Genomic DNA, 17970 nt, shown 5'->3' with positions numbered 1-17970 from the left:
ATTTATACATTGGTTCCTATACTTGTGTTTGCCATTAGCTAAGTCTACAGAAAAGAGATCTTACGGTAAGTGGCTAATAATCAGTAATAAATCAGGACTTGACAAGGACGACAAACAAAAAGCATTCAACTTCTATCAAAAATAAACTGCTGCCAACAATGCCCATATGTGTCTGTCTGTCTATCTATCTATCTATCTATCTATCTATCTATCTATCTATCTATCTATCTATCTATCTATCTATCTATCTATCTATCTATCTATCTATCTATCTATCTATCTATCTATCTATCTATCTATCTATCTATCTATCTATCTATCTATCTATCTATCTATCTATCTATCTATCTATCTATCTATCTATCTATCTATCTATCTATCTATCTATCTAGCTTTCTAGCTTTCTATCTATCTATTATAATAAGATGGGCACCCATCAAACTTACCAGACCAGCAGAGGCTCAGGTGGGGGAGAAAGACTTAACACATTTAGATATATCACAGATTACTTTGTGGGGATCTCACTGTCTGGGGGTGTTGTGGATGTTCTGTAGGCAGTGCTGAATGGAAGCCCCTTTCTTTTGACTGCATATCATATTTCTTGGTTTATACAAACAAACTCTCAAAGTTAGACTATCTCTAAAACAAAGAAATGGAAGTCCTTAATGCAGAGTACATTTTCTGTGTATGTGAGCAATTTTTAGTTTCCCTGTTCTAGTCTGCCATTTCATTCATGGCAGGCTGGGTATGGAAATCTAGACATGGACAGGGCAAACATCACTTTGATATTACAGCAGGTAGCTCATTGGCTCTCAGATCAAGGGTTCATGATTCTAGATGCAACTAAGGCTCTATTGCCCGAAACCTTGCAGTTCCTTCGCCTCTATGGGCCTTATTATGAATTTGGTGTTGTGGCGCTGGGTCCACCCCACCGCCACACCACCAAAGCCATGGTCAGACCACCCACAAAATTAGGAGTTTACTCCTTGTTTTTGGGTGTTCCCACGCCGTTGCCTCTAAAAATGGGCACCAGAATGAGAATGCAAAAAACAGTTCCTGAATGACATGGACTGAAAAGTTCATGCCGTGCAGTGACGGGCCACATGCGCACAGGGGGTACATGTGGTGCCCTCCTGTGTGTATCTCCATGTGTTCCCTCTTTGTTTCCTCTACACCATGGTGTGCATTGTGGGGGTCCCACCAAGTATATTACGGCAGAGCTATGGGAGTATGACCACCCAAATCATATTATGGTGGTTGGGAGACCACCACCACTGAGCCCCCAAGAGTATGGCAGTCCATGGACCACCAGACTCGTAATTGGGCTCTAAATGGGGTGTAGTTTGTTGGTGTTACTGTCCCACCAAATTCAAAATGGGACCATACATTGCAATCTGTTTTTATTTTATCGCACAGTAACTGTAGGTATTCATAGTAACCAAATCTTTGTTCTCAAAACATTTTACAATTAATTATTAAATAATTGGCAGCTTTAAACATTTTGACACACGCACATTGAAAAATCACTTCTATGAAATTGTAAACGATCTATTTGTAATTGTGCTTTACTACTGTAACTAATATGTCGCACTTTATAATCGCATACTGTATTGTATATTGCAGTGCTATCACAGTGCACTGAACAACTTAGAAAGACACAGAGTTAATCCTTATGCGTCTCAAGATGAGCTATACCAATAATATGTAATTCTGGAGTTTGAAAACATTAACGATCACAAAGAAAGATGGTCAGTCAATGTATCTTACTCTTTTAAAAGATTAGAGAGCGGTTTCGGCAGAGTTATTAACAATCCCATGTAATTAGTATGTGAGGAGATGCAAAGATCCAGTGCAAATGGTATATGAGCCTCTTCAGTTTGTGAGAGACGAAAATAAATGGCTGGCTAGACTGTGCAGACATTTTTGGGAATTGGGTATGCAAAAAGCCTTTATAAAAAACATAATATGGAAGATTGTTGTTTTACTGTTGCTGTACAAGAAACTAATTTAAGAGTTCGGTAATTTACATTTTCATCTCAGTGAAGAGTAAAATAGATCACGGAAAGAGATCCCTGTGATGAGATATCAACAAGAAATTACACTCCTTTCTCTATTAATTACAATATCCTTCATACTTCCCAACAAATATCACATCTTAACCACTTTATGAAACTGTGTTTGCACGTGACCTAAGTGAACTTTTGAGATGGGCAAAGGAAAATGTACTAAATGTTATCAGATGATGCTTATTTTTGCCATGTTGCCTACAAAAACAGTGTTCTGTGTCCAAGGATTTTATAATGACTTCCATCTATTGGCCTGAATACCAAATATGTTTACAGTAAAGTGTTACCAGCAGCTAGTTACAGTAAGGACCTATTTTCCATAGGAAAATCTTTTTTTGTTCTTGCAATAACTATTTTCAAAACTAGTATGAAAGGTAGTTCAGCTGCTGTGTTAAAAGTTTTGGGGTGATTCGTAAAGGTGGGACTGGGTAAAAGGAGGTGTATCAAAAGGCTTTTTTCACATGCAACGTCCAGTAGGGATTTTGAACATGACTACTGCCCGAACCATAAGACAGAATTACACCAAGTTTGTCAGAAAGGTAGCTCTTGGTCCAGAAAGGGTCTTTTTGCTATTTGGTGTAAATCTGTTCAGTAGGTTTTGAAACACTAAAGGAAAAGCTCATTGGTGAAACCAGTGGCACGAACCCTCCACATACAACAGACCCCATGCTGATATCGGATTGACTGCCAAGACTTCACCTAGGAAGTGTTGGCAGACATTTTGGACTTGGACTACAGTGACTCCCAAAAATAAAGTAAAGAGGATAGGAAAGGAATGGAAAGCTCCTGTGCTGTGATCCGCCAAGGACATGGTCAGGGCAAAAAAGCATTTATTTTTTAATTTTGCCACAATATCATGGGTGGAGCTACAAATTCCTGCCAACATAAAAAAAAGCAAGTGCAGAATCACATGCTTGTTTCTCTTTCAGTCAACCGGTGGGCTATGTACCGGGAACATGAAATATTAAAAAATGGAGCAGTGTATGTGGCCCTCCCACCTAAAGCCTCCTCTCCGGGGCTTTGTCACTAAAATCATGAAGAGGGGTTTGTGTGGCCTCCTCTGTAGGCCTTTAACGGCCCAGGGGACCACCACCTCCCCGGGGCTTGACCTGCTAATGGGAGGGGGTCATAGACCCTCCCTCCTGGCCACATTAAAAACATAGAAATTCACTGAAAAGTACAAAGGTTAGAGGGACATTATAGTTAGGTTCTCAATTTACAGGCATAAAACCATAGAAATTCAGCTGTTAGAGGTATTTCAAACAACTATAACTCATGCCTCAAGGTTACTATCACTCACACCATGCACAGCTAATTACCCAGTATATTACATCATTCATGATATTTTCCATAGCATCATTGAAATTATCACTGCAACATTTGCAATAAAATTATTGATGAGAAAACTGTCCATACACCAAATTATAGAAAGCACACTTTCAGGGTAAAGACCAAGGGGTCTAAAAGGATGGCGGGCAGACGAAAGTGCTGGGACCGGATGCCAGTGGTGTGGCGGTCCCGCACCGGCAATCAGGTCGCGGTGGCATACCCCATCCACAACATTGTGGCAGGCGGTGCTCACAGCACCGCCTGCCACAATACCATGGATGTATCTTGTGCATTTGCATGCACAACGTGGCAGGCACCGCGCAGTGCCTGTCACGTTGTGCATTCAATACCCGCCCATATGCACCCCCCACCGCCCAACACCCTGGGGGCCCGCAACGGGCCCCAACATTCATGCACTACATGCCTGGAATGACACTTTCCCGCCTGTATGGCACCTTCACCATATCCAGTCCCTTTTCCACCCGGTCGACTTGTCGACCTGCGGAAAACCGACCAACGGTCATTCCGTTCGCCGGGGTCCCCCCCCCGCCATAGTAATATGGCTGAAGGAAATGGCATGCAGGCGGAGGTAAATGGTGGGCGGATCGCCACCGCCATGCAGGCGCTGCCGATCCGCCCGACATCCTACCAGAACCCCTAGTAATGAAGTCATGTAATGAAGCTCTTTTCAAAATTCCCAAAGGAAATTGCAGGGGGAAATTGCATTTTTCTTTCTTTGCTCTTGTTTCACAGATTACCCGAAAACGTCAGGTAACATGCAAAGTAGGATGAACTTTTTTGGGGGGAAAATTTTCGGAGGATTTTCCAAACGGTGCCAAGTTTTGTGCAAAAATGTTTTCTTTCACAAAGAACTTTTGCAGCATTTGATGAATCTACAGAATGCTCATTCCTGGAAATGTTCTCGGTGATCTGTCAAGAAGGGGCCAAGAAAAACAGTCAGTCTCAAAACATAGATTTCCCATGTTGATTTCCAGAAGTATTCTTGGAAAGTGTTGTGCTTTATGTTATCTCCTTGCTTCCTGCTCAGCCAGTATGTATGTGATGTCTGTATGGAATGTTGAATGTTGGATGACAGAGTGAATAGAATGTTAGTGTGCATGGTGTGGATGTGGAATGACAGTTGATGAGAGAGGGCTGAGCAGTGACCATCCTGTTCCTGGTGGGGTTTTCCTCCTGTTCATCTTACTTGAAATAAAGAGCTTCAAGAATCTACCTGACCATTTATCATTTCATACACTACATTTTGGCGACGATTGAAGAACTCACAGCGTGCTACATCCTATTTACAAGGTACCTTCAAGCAATACAAATCTAAAGAGAAGAATTCAATTAAGGTAACGAACTTTTAAATTTCTAAACTTTGTTATGCTACATGGCACTTCAAAACCCCACCAGTGACCCCGTAATCGGTCGCCCTAAACTCTCTTACGAGTGCCAGATCTAGCTCTAAGTCACAAACCCAATTGTTTGATTAAATTCAGAAGGCTAAATTAAAGTCAAGTACTGTTAAGACACTCACTCACTTGCTGCCAAGAAGAAAGAAAAAACGAGTGATTTTCATCTAAATTTCAGTTATGAGGAAGTCTGAGAGGAAAAAATTAAAAAACGAGTGTCTCATGAGGATAATACAGTTTGCTACAAAGGGAAAAGAAAAACGAGTGATTTGGTTATATGGAAATACTGTATTTTATACTGTAAATTCAAAATACTGCTCCCCTTCTGACCATTTGTAACTGATTCTACAAGATACTACTACAAGTTACAGAATGGATGCTACACAAAATGATCTTCAAAGTACAGTAAGACTTTCATTCATTTCATTAATTTTGCACAAATTGTATACATAATTATTCCAACGTGGGGACATCAGACAAAATCTATATCAAAAGTTACATTGGTCCTGCGCAAAATTTGACAACATACTGTGGACGTTTTCCACATTTGTTTTTAACACCATGAGGAACTCTGGGCTTTTTGCCTTTCTTCACTGACAATCTGCAGACGAATGTGTACTCTCGCATTCAGTGCCACAGCGAGGGGTGTATGGGAAGAACAAATGTGACCTTATTTCTAAGTCTACGCTGAAACTTGGGGCCTGTGGTCTTTCTTAACTGCCATATTTAAATGTCATCGCTCGCGCTACAGCTACAGTGCATGAGGTACCTTTATCTAGATGACTCGCAGATCCTTCTGTGGCGCAGTTATTTTTACTCTGATGACGACGTAGAATCCCCATGTGTATTGGCGGAGATCCAGAGCGTCATCTGCCTGCTTTCAACCACTGACCCGAGGCGTCTCTACGCAATGACACGCAACGTAGAGCGGACATTTTGTTACTCGGTTACTATAGTTACGAATGGCAACCGCAAATTTCTGTCATCCACGTTTGCTTCCGATCAGGATGGATAATTTACGGAAGTTCATGATAATTTCCAGCATGTTTCTGTTAACGGTAGTATTTCCTGGTAAGAGAAGACATTTTTGGAAACGCTAGACTGAGTCTGGAACCACAATTGAATTAGGACGCTCTGCAGCTTAAAAGAGTTGGCAAGTTCACCGGAGCACTTCTCTTCTCGAGTGAAATCCAGAATCGTTAAAATAAAATCTAGTTTTAATACATTTCTTCTACATTCCCAGTACCATGCCATGCTGCCATCTAGTGGCTATTTTTCCCATTTTCTTTTGGTTACTACTGTGTTTAAGTAATTATTTCACTTTGCAGTATGTATGTAACAATATTTAATATATTATTTCAAGTACAATGTTACTATAATACAGTTTTTCTTTAAGTACAATTTTACAATATTACAATTTTACAGTATTGTTTATTCCCTTGAGATAGGGATATGTTTTATTTACAAGGGTTTATTTTGCTTTACAAGGCCTCTACACAGGGATGAGTGTATCACATTACTTGAATGTTTGAGTGAGTTTATCTCATTACTGGAATGATATTATTTACGAGTTAGTACTTATATATACAGGTCCTTGTAATTTACTTTTATATGACAAGGTTAACATTACAGTTTGATGAGTGTATCTCATTACTTGTATGTTTCGGTGAGTGTATCTCATTACTTGTATGTTTCGGTGAGTATATCTCATTGCTTAATATCTCATTTCTTGATGCTTTAATTTTACGGGTGAGTGTATCCCGGTAATTGTTATTTATGTGAGGTGTCTTCTTTGTTGAGTACTTGTTGTCACGCATACATTTTTACATTCTGGTTATGGTCCAGTCAAGTCTCAGCGCCGGTTCGCTGTTTACTTAAAGGGCTCTTGTTTATCCATCTTTCTTTTGTTGCCAATGATTAAATCTCTTACACATAGGCGAGCCTGAGACGTCAGATGCACTTATGTTGTGCGTGTGTTTCTTTTCTTCTTTCTTTTTGCTTGTGACTTTTTGTCTCTTTCTTTGTGGGCATTTTCTTGGCACAGGTCTGGTTTTACCTTCCTTTGAGAGAAATGGGGATGGTGTACGTGCCATTAAGTTGCTTATATTTCGTTGTGCTCTTATGCAGTTGAAAATCAATAACACATATACTCAGAAATTTCGAGTGAAATAAATGAGAGGTAAAGTGCAATGGGAACTGTCATTGAAGTTCAAATAGCTCTCGAGCTAGCATGCGTGAAAGGAATGGCTTAGAGGAAAGGATATTGACAACGCACGCATCTCTCTACATTTGAAAATAAACTATTCTCGTTTTGCAAGTTGCGCACACATCTCTCTGTATTTGAAAATATAAACTAACCTCCGTGCTCGTCACGTACTGTCTCTGGCACCTGTTAAGCCTTCGGAAAAGTCAGTTACTCTAGGAGCTCCTTACCTGGCTGTCTTCAGAAGATTGTGATGACGCAGTGGAACACTCTGAGGGAGTTGGCGATTGTGCTGCGTGCATCATCGGGAGACAGTCAGTGATTCTTTCTAGTCCTGTCAGCACGTCATCTTTGTGCGTGTGGATAACGTCTGGATCAGAGGTCAGAGTTTAACTCTTTGTAAAACATGGACATTGCCTGTCTGGAGCTATGGAAAAGAGAATTTCTACAATTTTGGGACCTTCATGAGCAGTTTTCACGTAACAGTGTTTAGAAAAAGGATAGTTTATCTCTTCCACAGAAAAACGAGTCATTTGAAAAGTGAACAGTATTGATTCACCAAACAAGGTTATGCTACCATCTAATGGTTTATTTTAGTATTTAAATTTTATTTCTTCATTGACTATCCCAAGGTTTCCTGGAACTTCTACTGTTTTAAACACTGCACTTATTTAAAAGCTGTACTGCTTATGATAATTTTTACAATATTGTACTGCTTATATTAATTATCCATGCAGAAATTTGTGTAAGTGAGACTGCAGTCATGTTTACATATTTATACAGCAATACATTTATAATGTTCTACATTTATACAGATATTTAAGTTAGGCAGTAGTGTTTGAATAATTTATACAGCAATTCAAATAAGCCTGTATTACGTTTTATGCTTTATACAGCGATTCAAGTCTGTATTACTTTCAATGCTTGGTACAGCAATTCCACTAAGTCTGTATTACTTTTAATGCTTTATACAGTAATGAGTCTGTATTGCCTTTATGATTTAATTAATTGTTGTTATTTACATGGTACGAATTTAGTGATGCAAATTTAGCTTCATAATTGGTGCTTCTTGTGATTGCTGGTACTTTAAGATTAAGGATATTCTTCGTAAGGTTGTTCAGAGCTGGTCTCTATACTTATTCAGTATGGAGTGTGCGCGCGCCCTTCCTACTATTTTTACCCTACCTAATCTTTTCACTTAGCTTCAACTGTACCTTCTTTGCAGTTAATTTATACATACATTGGTACTATTGCATTTTACAATTTCGATGTTCCCAAGAGAAAGGGATGCGTTTAGCTATATTTGCTTAGGTTGCGTTTAGCTATATTTGCTTAGGTTGTGTTTACCTATATTTACTTAGTCTATTTCATTCTGGTCTTAATTTAAATATGCATATATATTGCAAATTTTATCTTTCGCTATGTATTATATTATTGTGTTTATTTTTCGTTGAAGAAAAGGAGATATGTTGTGCTTTATGTTATCTCCTTGCTTCCTGCTCAGCCAGTATGTATGTGATGTCTGTATGGAATGTTGAATGTTGGATGACAGAGTGAATAGAATGTTAGTGTGCATGGTGTGGATGTGGAATGACAGTTGATGAGAGAGGGCTGAGCAGTGACCATCCTGTTCCTGGTGGGGTTTTCCTCCTGTTCATCTTACTTGAAATAAAGAGCTTCAAGAATCTACCTGACCATTTATCATTTCATACACTACAGAAAGCAATACAGAAAAAACAACTGAAGAGAACTACATCAAATTTGGGAGAAGGTTTGTTTACTCAGGAAACATGTTGTTTGTGATTTGGCATAAATCCTTCAATTTGTTTTCAGGAAATTTATATTTAAAGAGTTGCCTGTGTGGTTATGAAGAGGTTAAGAAATTTGGATATCTGGTATTTTGATGCCTAGATATGCTCTGAGTGGCTAATTTAATCCTTAATGGCTGGCCACAGTCTCATTAATATGTTGTGGTAGCCATTACATGACTCAACGGCATAATTCAGGAGTTCTGAAAAGGAATTAAAAACTTTTCTAAAGAAGCCTAGTGAGCATGGGCCATGTGGGTTAGGACCCCCTTGTAATTTGCCGGCCGCAACAAGAACAACATGTTGTGGAAGCCATTACACTATTCAGGGTCATGGTCCGCATTCAAATGCATTATAGCAAAAGGCTAGTTTTGAGGGGCACAAAAGGAGCACATATAAAGATTTTAGTCACAACATAAATGATTTGTTGGTGATACCATATTCATTTTAGGGATAGTGGTGTGCTCTAAGATAATTTTGCCCAGTTAAAAATGCTGATCCTATGCTGCAATTAATAAACGGTGTTAGAGAGAAAACAATTTTCTCATGCAGGATATGGAAGGTGGATCAGAAGCTAAAATGAGAACACGTTTTCTATAACGTCACTCTTTCTTCCTCAACAATGTGTGAATAAAGTTTGACATTATGAGTAAAACATGTACTTCTAACAGAATCAGCAGCCTTTCAGTTGATTCCCCAATATTCTATTGCAGCCTTACACTAAGTCCTAATGAATAACTAGAGTGCTAACATTCTGTATTTATGCCTATAGTGAAGCACACCTGAAGTCATCCTGATGAATTCAAAGCTGTAAAACATGAAGGGATTTGTTTTGACATGGAAATGATGGTTAGTGCTCTAGAAAGCTAAAATTAGATTACATTTTCTATGAGCTCTCAAATGTATTTCTCATCCAAGTAAGTAAAACAATCTAACGTGCAGACTGAATCATAAACTTTCAATACAAGCATGAGGGAGCACGCACATGAAGACAGAGAATGGAGGGCAGAGGGGGAAGCTGGGGCAGCAGGCAGGCCAGTGCAGGTAGAAGAAGCACAATGAACTATGAAGAATAGGGGGAAGTGGTAGCAAAGTGACAAAGGAGAGAAGTTTTGCTCAGGCAGCACCCGACCACCAAAGAAGGCAGAACAGGGTATGCAGCAGAAGGGCAATGGACCGTGAGGGATGTAGTGGCAAGGACAGCAAACTGAGCACGGAGGGCAGGTGAGCATGTAGCATGAGCAGGGGCAGCACAATGGACTAGTGAAGGCAGGCAGGAGGGGCTGGTGCACACACAGAGATAACGTAGTGCAGGTGAGTGGAGGTGGGCAGCAAGTTGGCCATGGGGGAGAGGCATTAGTCAGGGCAGCAGGCTAACACAAAGGGTAAGCAGGAGAGGTCAGAGGCATGCACTTGGATAATAGAGGATAGACAGCAGTGTACCTGGGGTAGGCAAGAGCAAGCTGACTGTTCTGGGTAAGTCATCAAGGGCAAGAACAGCAAGCTGAACTTGGATGATAGGAGGTAGGTGGTAGGATCATCCAGACAGAGAACAGGGAGTAGGCATGGGGTGTGCAGGGGTAGCAAGACCGGTCTGGGAAAGCCAGCAACAGGGTTAGGCTAGCGCACATTCCCTGCTGCACATGGCGAAAGATAAGCGCAAACTAGGTGTTGGCTGAACATGACAAAAAAAAACTCACAAATTCACTGGAAAAAAACTACCATTAAAGAGACGCTATAGTTTGGTTTGATGTGATCCTTTTTTATAAAAAGTGTTTTAAAAAAAGGAAATTGCTGGAAAAAAACGAACACTAAAGTTATGTCATTGTTGGGGATTGGAGTGGGTTAAAAACTTGCAATATAAGTCAATTAAACACTGACATTCATCTGCCATAATTCAGTGTAATAAATATAACTTGTTCCCCCCCTGCACTGCCTATTACCTCACATATTTAAATCCCTCATGATATGTTAAATTACATAATTGATGACTTGACAGATGACATCATATAAGTCACTGCTACTACAAGCTCACAAAAGAAATGCAGATTTAGAATGCAGGTTTTTATCATCCATTCAATGTGCTTTGCATTTCAAATGTTATTGACCATAATGAACATTTTTGTATAAAACACTTTTTAAATATTAGCGCATTATTTCCAACAGTAACACATTTCTTAAATCATTTACAGATATATCTGCAGTGCCAGACGAACAATCAATATTAAAGGGATGATTTTCAATGTTCTAAATCTTTATAAAGAGTTCTAAAATCTGTTAATAATTTATATAATATAAAAACCACATATCATGCAGCATGTGTTTATACAACAGTATAGCAGAATTGGTTATGGTTGTAGCACAAGAAGATCAGTTTTACTCATTATGTTTAGTGTTCAAGATTGGTGCACGTAATGATCATTGCATGAAGGTCTGTCCTGTGATTGTAAAATGCTTACAGGATGGAATTAAAAGGTGTAAATTACTAGTTGAACATAAATAGCATGTAATATTGGCCATATTCTAAAAAATGTGTATAGGGGGAAGGATATAATAATATAGGCAAGAACTGGAACAGTATGCACCTGTAAACTAAATAGGGCTACGTGATTGTGATGCAATAATATTTTTATCCAAAAAATAATAATAACATTACTGGGCTGAAGGAAAGTGTAGCTGAGTTTCAAGTTAAAGAATATCGTACAAATGATACCTCAGCTTTTATAATATGAATTGACGTATAATACAGTGTGTGTATGGCTCCCGCTGATCTTATGTATACGCCCAATGATAGTCATAAAAAAAACTGTTGAGATTTGTATCATAAAATAACAAAGCACACACTAAACAATGTACACACTCAGTATATAAGATCATGAAACAATTCTATAAATTTCAACTTACAAAAAAAGAGACAAAAAATACAAAAAGATTAAAAAAAAAGCTTACCTGTATCAGAGGAGCATCGCCCTACTGAAAAAAAGGGAAAATAAAATGATAATACCTATTGTTATTATCATTTAATTTTTCCTATATTTGTCAGTGGCTATCAGGGCCGGGGCTGGTGGAGTAGGAAGAGGAGTGGTTTTCACTCCTGAAGTTCACAGGACTATTATGACTGGCCCTTTCGGGCCATCCCAAGCACTCCTGCGCACTTTGCTTGTTCCCCACCTGACTTCATTACACAGCCTGGTGAGGAAGATGCAATCCCTCCCAGTCCATGTCTGAGCGCCGATCCGCTGTGCTCAGACCAACCACAATGCTGCATTGCAGTGTTCTGATTGGTTAGGGGAGGCTGGGAGGGCGGGGCTTCCTGCTGCAGGCTTGGATTGTAGGAGGATGTCGGAGATACAGAGGACGAAGGAGAGGCAGTGGCCATTTCAGGGAAGTGTTTTTTTTATCCCCCGCCGCACCACCCAGGTACGGTTACAGCCGCTACTGTCTATAGCCTTTTCACAGTAAAATGACCATGCCAGTGTTCCAGCACAGAAAAATAGACACATTCAACGTTTCCTAGAATCATTCTCAGATAAAGCTTATCGCAGATTATTTTAAACTCATGTAGCTGACAAAAGACTAATCACAGAAGACCAAGCACGACTCGCTAGATAACTTGGAGTGTTTACTATTGTTCCATATTCTCCTCCACTCAACCTTATGCTTGATTGATGTAAATAATCTTCTAGAAAGTCTGTTGTGTGCTCGTTTTGGATTTTCTCAGGCCTAGAAAATATACAATTTAACTTATTGCATGGTGCATAGCTGACTGATGCGCCATGGTGAACCGTAATAAAGCAACGGTTAATGAATATACCTATATATGTATTTATCAAAGTGCACGGTAGACACTGGACGGCTTTACATGATGTAGTAAAATTGGAAAGCTTGCCATCTTTAAACATTTCAGTGTTGTAAAATCAAAATAAATGTATATAATAAAATTGAAAACGAGCTCATGTAAATAAGTTGTAGCTGAGTTCTTGGAGGAGGCATGGATAAACGTTGGGCCTCATTTATGGCATTTTGCCGTGGGGCAGCACAGCAAGGCACCTACGTGAAAGGGCAGGAATGCACCATCTTTAAGCAATATAGTTCATTACTGCCCTTTCTGCCTGCGTTTTGGCAGCCTAGAGCCAATGTAGGTACCCTTGCAGCATTGTGCCAGGGCAGGGCCGGCTTTGGTGCCTGTGGGGCCCATAGCAACAATCCTTTTAGCGCTACCTCCTCCATGACCTCCTCCTCAGATTCCCTCACTACCACTCTGCAAATGGGCCCCTCATATCTCCATAGCCCCTTGAGCACACATATTTCCTTTGTTTTAAAGTGCTGGTAAAGGCTGGTTTCACTAATCCGCTCAGCTATCCACTTTCAATGCAGATCTGTTATTTGCAGAAGGCATATTAACCGTCTTTGCTACTTTATGGCGAAAAAGGAAAAAGCAAGGAGAAATAAATATATTTCTCCTCGTTACACCTCGCCTCAGCAGGCCTACAGATTTGATGCTTCCCCACGTTTACATCACTTTGTAAATCTGGAAATGTGTCACATGGAATACATCCCGGTGCAGGGTAAGACGTCACCTTACTCATGATTTGAGGCCACGCAAAGCCACGCAGGGGGACTTTGCATAGCTTCATAAATCATTACAAGAGCCCTGTATCATGAATGTACAACTTTACATAGTGCAAAAGTGATGCAGGGCTCTCATAAATAAGCCCTTTGGTTACAAAGACATATCATGATAATTTTGTTTTACGGAAAGTTGATAAAGTACATTTAATTTCTCGAAAATGTAAATCAGCAGAGGAAAATGCATTCCGTGCAATGTAGTCATTCATAAGGCATAGACAGTAATGATAGCTTCATTTAAAAGTGATTAGCCTCTAACATAAAGATGATACTAATGGGGGCATGGCTAGTAACCCAACAGGGCAGTTGCAGTCTAGTGTGGCTCCTGAACTTGCACTGCCTCCTCCCACCATCCAACCGCTATTTGTCCAAGAACCTGCTTACACTGCTTACACTGCCTCCCCACAGACAGAGCAGGGATGGGCCACCCATTGGTGACCCCCAAGCCACAACTGAGTGTGGGACACTGACGATAAGCCGTCACCAGGGCCACGGAACTGGGCTGATGGTGCTTGCTGCCAAAAGAAGTGCTCCGGGATGGGCGACCTACACCGAAAACAGAAGTCCTGAAGACAATCAGCCTGACTGGAGGTGATTTGGCAAGAGGGAGGCACTGGAGGCGCTGGAGACTTGAGTGTGGAGCGAGTGGCCTGACAGGACAGCCATTGGTGTTGGGCCCCAGCCTTGAGATCAGCCTTGAGATCAGCCTATAGGAGGGGGCCTTGTACTGCTGCACACCATTGTGGGAGCATCCCCCCCACCCTTTTTCCTTGCACCTGATCCCCACCACCCACTAACAAGACGTGGCAGCCATGAGTGGTTCACCACCATCAGGTTCCAGAGACGAGAAAGCACAATTTCCCAAGGCAGAGTCAGGCAGTGTGGGCAATTCCTGTGGTGTCCGCTCAGCAGCCTGAGGCAAGTAGAGACTTGCGACAAACCCCATGACCGGAGGAACTGATCTTGGTGTAGGCCACGGGAGAGGGCGGGACCGGTCTGAATGGGGTCTGGCAAGAGATGCCCACAAGAGTCTTTGATATGGATGACTTACCCTTCCCCCATCCTTAATATTCAGTGGAGTCAATTTGAGACACAGTTGTATTCTCCAGTACTACTGTGCCCCGGGGAATTCTGAGTGTACGGGCTGCTGGAGCTCAGATCAACCAACACCACTGTACAGTGGAAATCGAGGCCTACTGACGAAGCCTGCCTACTTACCTGATTCAGCCCTAATGGGGACAAGGGTCGGTGAAGGCGGTATTTGGTCGCAGGAAGATACATATCTCTTGAATGGATGTGATACTGGCCCAGATAAGAGAGGTTCTGAGTCATTTTGTTGGTGCTTGAACGGAACTGCCCTGAGGCGAATTACAGAATCCACAACACCAAGCAGGCCGGGGGTGAGGCAAAGACATACACGCTGAAAGGTCACAAGCTTTCGACCTAATTCCGGGGGGGGGGGGCAATGTCGGTATCCCCCGCTCCCCTTGACCTGGCAGGCAGCTGTAAGCACCGCTCTGTCTGTCTTCATGAGGCAGAGGTCACCAGAGAACTAAAGTGGTATCTCCAAGGCAGGATTTTGTGATGGTGGGCAGATAAGGCATAAAAAGCACACAAATAAAGATGAACAAATATGCGCTCCACACAATTGCACAGAGAGAGGATGAATCTCCAACCCCCGATGACCAATTCAGCTCAAGGGAAGAGACACCGGAGCATACACTCTGAGAGCTATGGGCCTCCATCCAGAGTGGAAGGGTACACTCAAGCCAAAAATTTATTTTTTGGTATTGGAGATATCATTAATGCAGGCTGACATCAATAAAACAGAGGACCGCCTCCAAAACACAGAAAATCAAGTGGAGAACATCTCTGACACTACTATCACGCTCCAAAAATAAATGGACTTCACCCAGAAAGATAATGCCTGCATGCATGCAACACTGGAGGACATGGAGGGAAGGTCCAGGCGCAACAGTCTCTGCTTGGTATGAGTGCCTGAATGTGCAGAGCGACCCACTGTAAACCTCTTTTTTCCAAACTTCATTCTAAATGTACACAATCTCTGAAAATGTTTCTCTGTGGAAAGTGCCCACAGGGTGCCCATGAGTGCCCATGAGTGCTCCCAGGTCAGGGGCACCACCCCAAACTATCATAGCAAGAATATTCAATCACAGAGATTGGGATGCCAAACGTCAGACTACGCAGTGCACTCCAGACATGAACTTTGAGAACACCTCAGTCAGCCTGAATAAAGACTTCACCCTCAGATTCCAGCAAGAGTAACCCAGCTACACTGAAGTTAAAAAGGCACTGCGGAACATAAAGCTAAAGTACATGATTCTCTTCCCTGCCGGTTCTTGCTGAGGGGAAGACATGGTATTTTGAAAACACTGAGGTGGCCTGGAATTGGCTGTAAGGCTGGTGTCTGGTGCCTGGTAGCAGATGGAGGAGTGCTCCTCGTCAGACATGTAGGGATGCAGACAGCAAGGCCCCCAAGTACAAGCTGGCATCAGCCAATCATGAAGGATACAACTCACTGTATAATCCTCGCAATCGATTGAGACTCGACCTTTCATTTCTCCCCCTCTTCTGTTTTTCTTCCTCTCTTTGCCATACCATTCTCAGAGCAACAACCCCATTGCAGGGTCAGGACTGCGGAGAAGCTCTTTTAAACTTGACCATAATAACACACCCACAGCGGGGCGACCAGATATTTAATATGTATTTGATGGGACTAGATGCGGGGGCCTAGTTGGCTAGACTTACCCCCAGTTTTAAGTTTGCTACAATATTGTCAGGAGCAACAGGTGCCTTTCTAGTTGGGGACAGGTTGGTAGTTTGAAACCCACCAGGCAGGTCGGCAGGAAGGGGGGAATTTGGTATTGATAATGGGATGTTTAATTTCAAGTTATAGAGCAGCGACGGCTTCTATGACATCTCCTGAGAGCCACATGCCAGTAATGAACATGGATAACACCACCATGACACACGACCCTCATACCCGCCTTAACCCCTTCGAGGCGGATGACGAGCTGAGCTCGTCATGAGTTACGCCTCTCGTACGCTCATGACGTGCATGCGGTTAAAGTCCTGTCGTGGAATTTAAATGAGTTGGGTGACAGGATCAGCTGGGGAATGATACTTCAATATCTTAAATGACACAGCCCTGACATTGTACTACTACAGGAGAGGTACGTCTGATGAACTCCTGCAAGGCCATATCATGATGTGGATACATGATGACAGCACACACAGGCGATACTACTGATTCTAGAGGTGTGCATTTTGAGCTGGAAAGGAAAATTTACATAACTGACCCATCTATGGTCCAGTGATGTCCTGGAAGAGGTGGGGAAACTGCGAAAATTCACAAAATAGAACCCCATTGGTATATGCACTCTGGGCGATGTATGGAAGAGGAATTTCATACTCAGTCTGACCAAAGGGCAAGCGCAATATGAACTAGCACCCACAGAGTCCTTTAAATACATTGAACTGCGCCATGCACTACTGACAAACAATCCCTGTCTTATTCTGTTTGAGGACTCCTCCCCTCTTGAGGATGGCATCCTCACAAGACCGCTACATAAAGGGGCCATCTCACTAATTTACTGGAAAATCATTAATAACTCGAAGGACACCGTCACTAGCTTGAAGACCAAATGAGAAACCGAGGTGACAAATGTTGTAGATGGCGAATGGGAAGAAGCTATGGGGTCCTTCAGAGAGATTTCTAATAAATTAGGGTTCACCTAATTCAGCTACGTATACTACACCAATCCTACTATTCCTGCACCACCATACATTCCATGGGCCGAAGCCCCTCTGATCTTTTTTCAGAGGATGTATGGAGCAGGGCACATTCCTTCATTTGCTCTGGTCCTGCCATTTGTATCGTTCGCACTGCAGGTACTGATGAAGGAGGTCCTAGGAGTCGGAATCCCTGACTCACCCAAAACATGCTATCTGAACATATGGGGGGATGACCCACCACCCAGGCACAATAAGATCTGGCTATCATTAGGTTTATCCATGACCAAGAGAAACATAGCACTCGTGAGGTGTGCGATATATACCAGCAGTGGCTTATTGGGAACACAACATGAACTGGTGCATGCTGGTAGAAAAAACGATATACCTGGGTAGAGGTTGATCAACCAAATGGGAAATCATTTGGTCTCCATGGCGATCATATTGAGGGAAGGGGAGTAACCCCCAGGATGACTAAGAACCACGTATGTTGGTGATCAATGCCTTTGTCAATGAGTTGTTCCTGATTAACCAATGCTTTCTTTTTTGCATATGCCTCATGGACTGCTCAAATGATGTAAGGCCCATTCATGGCCCAGTGATTATACTGCAATGTCTTTTTTGTATTTTATTGCCATGTAACATGCAATAAAAAGATTTTTTAGTTTTAAAATGGTACTCTTTTTCAAAACCACAGCTATCATATTAATTTAGACCCAACAGGGGAAAGAAAATACGTTAATTCTCTAGAGTTCAACCACACTTAT

The 17970-nt window shown here is 41.7% G+C and overlaps 1 protein-coding gene across 1 annotated transcript in view; it reads left to right on the top strand.

Moving 5' to 3' along the window:
* The window catches only part of LRP1B (LDL receptor related protein 1B), a 3812342-nt gene that overhangs the window by 3188997 nt on the left and 605375 nt on the right, over positions 1–17970 (top strand). The gene's annotated exons all lie outside the window — the stretch shown is intronic.

Source organism: Lissotriton helveticus, chromosome 3_1 (assembly GCF_964261635.1).
Source record: "Lissotriton helveticus chromosome 3_1, aLisHel1.1, whole genome shotgun sequence".
Classification (NCBI taxonomy): Eukaryota; Metazoa; Chordata; class Amphibia; order Caudata; family Salamandridae; genus Lissotriton; species Lissotriton helveticus.
Note: the sequence above shows the minus strand (reverse complement) of the source record. Positions and strands in the feature narration are given on the sequence as shown.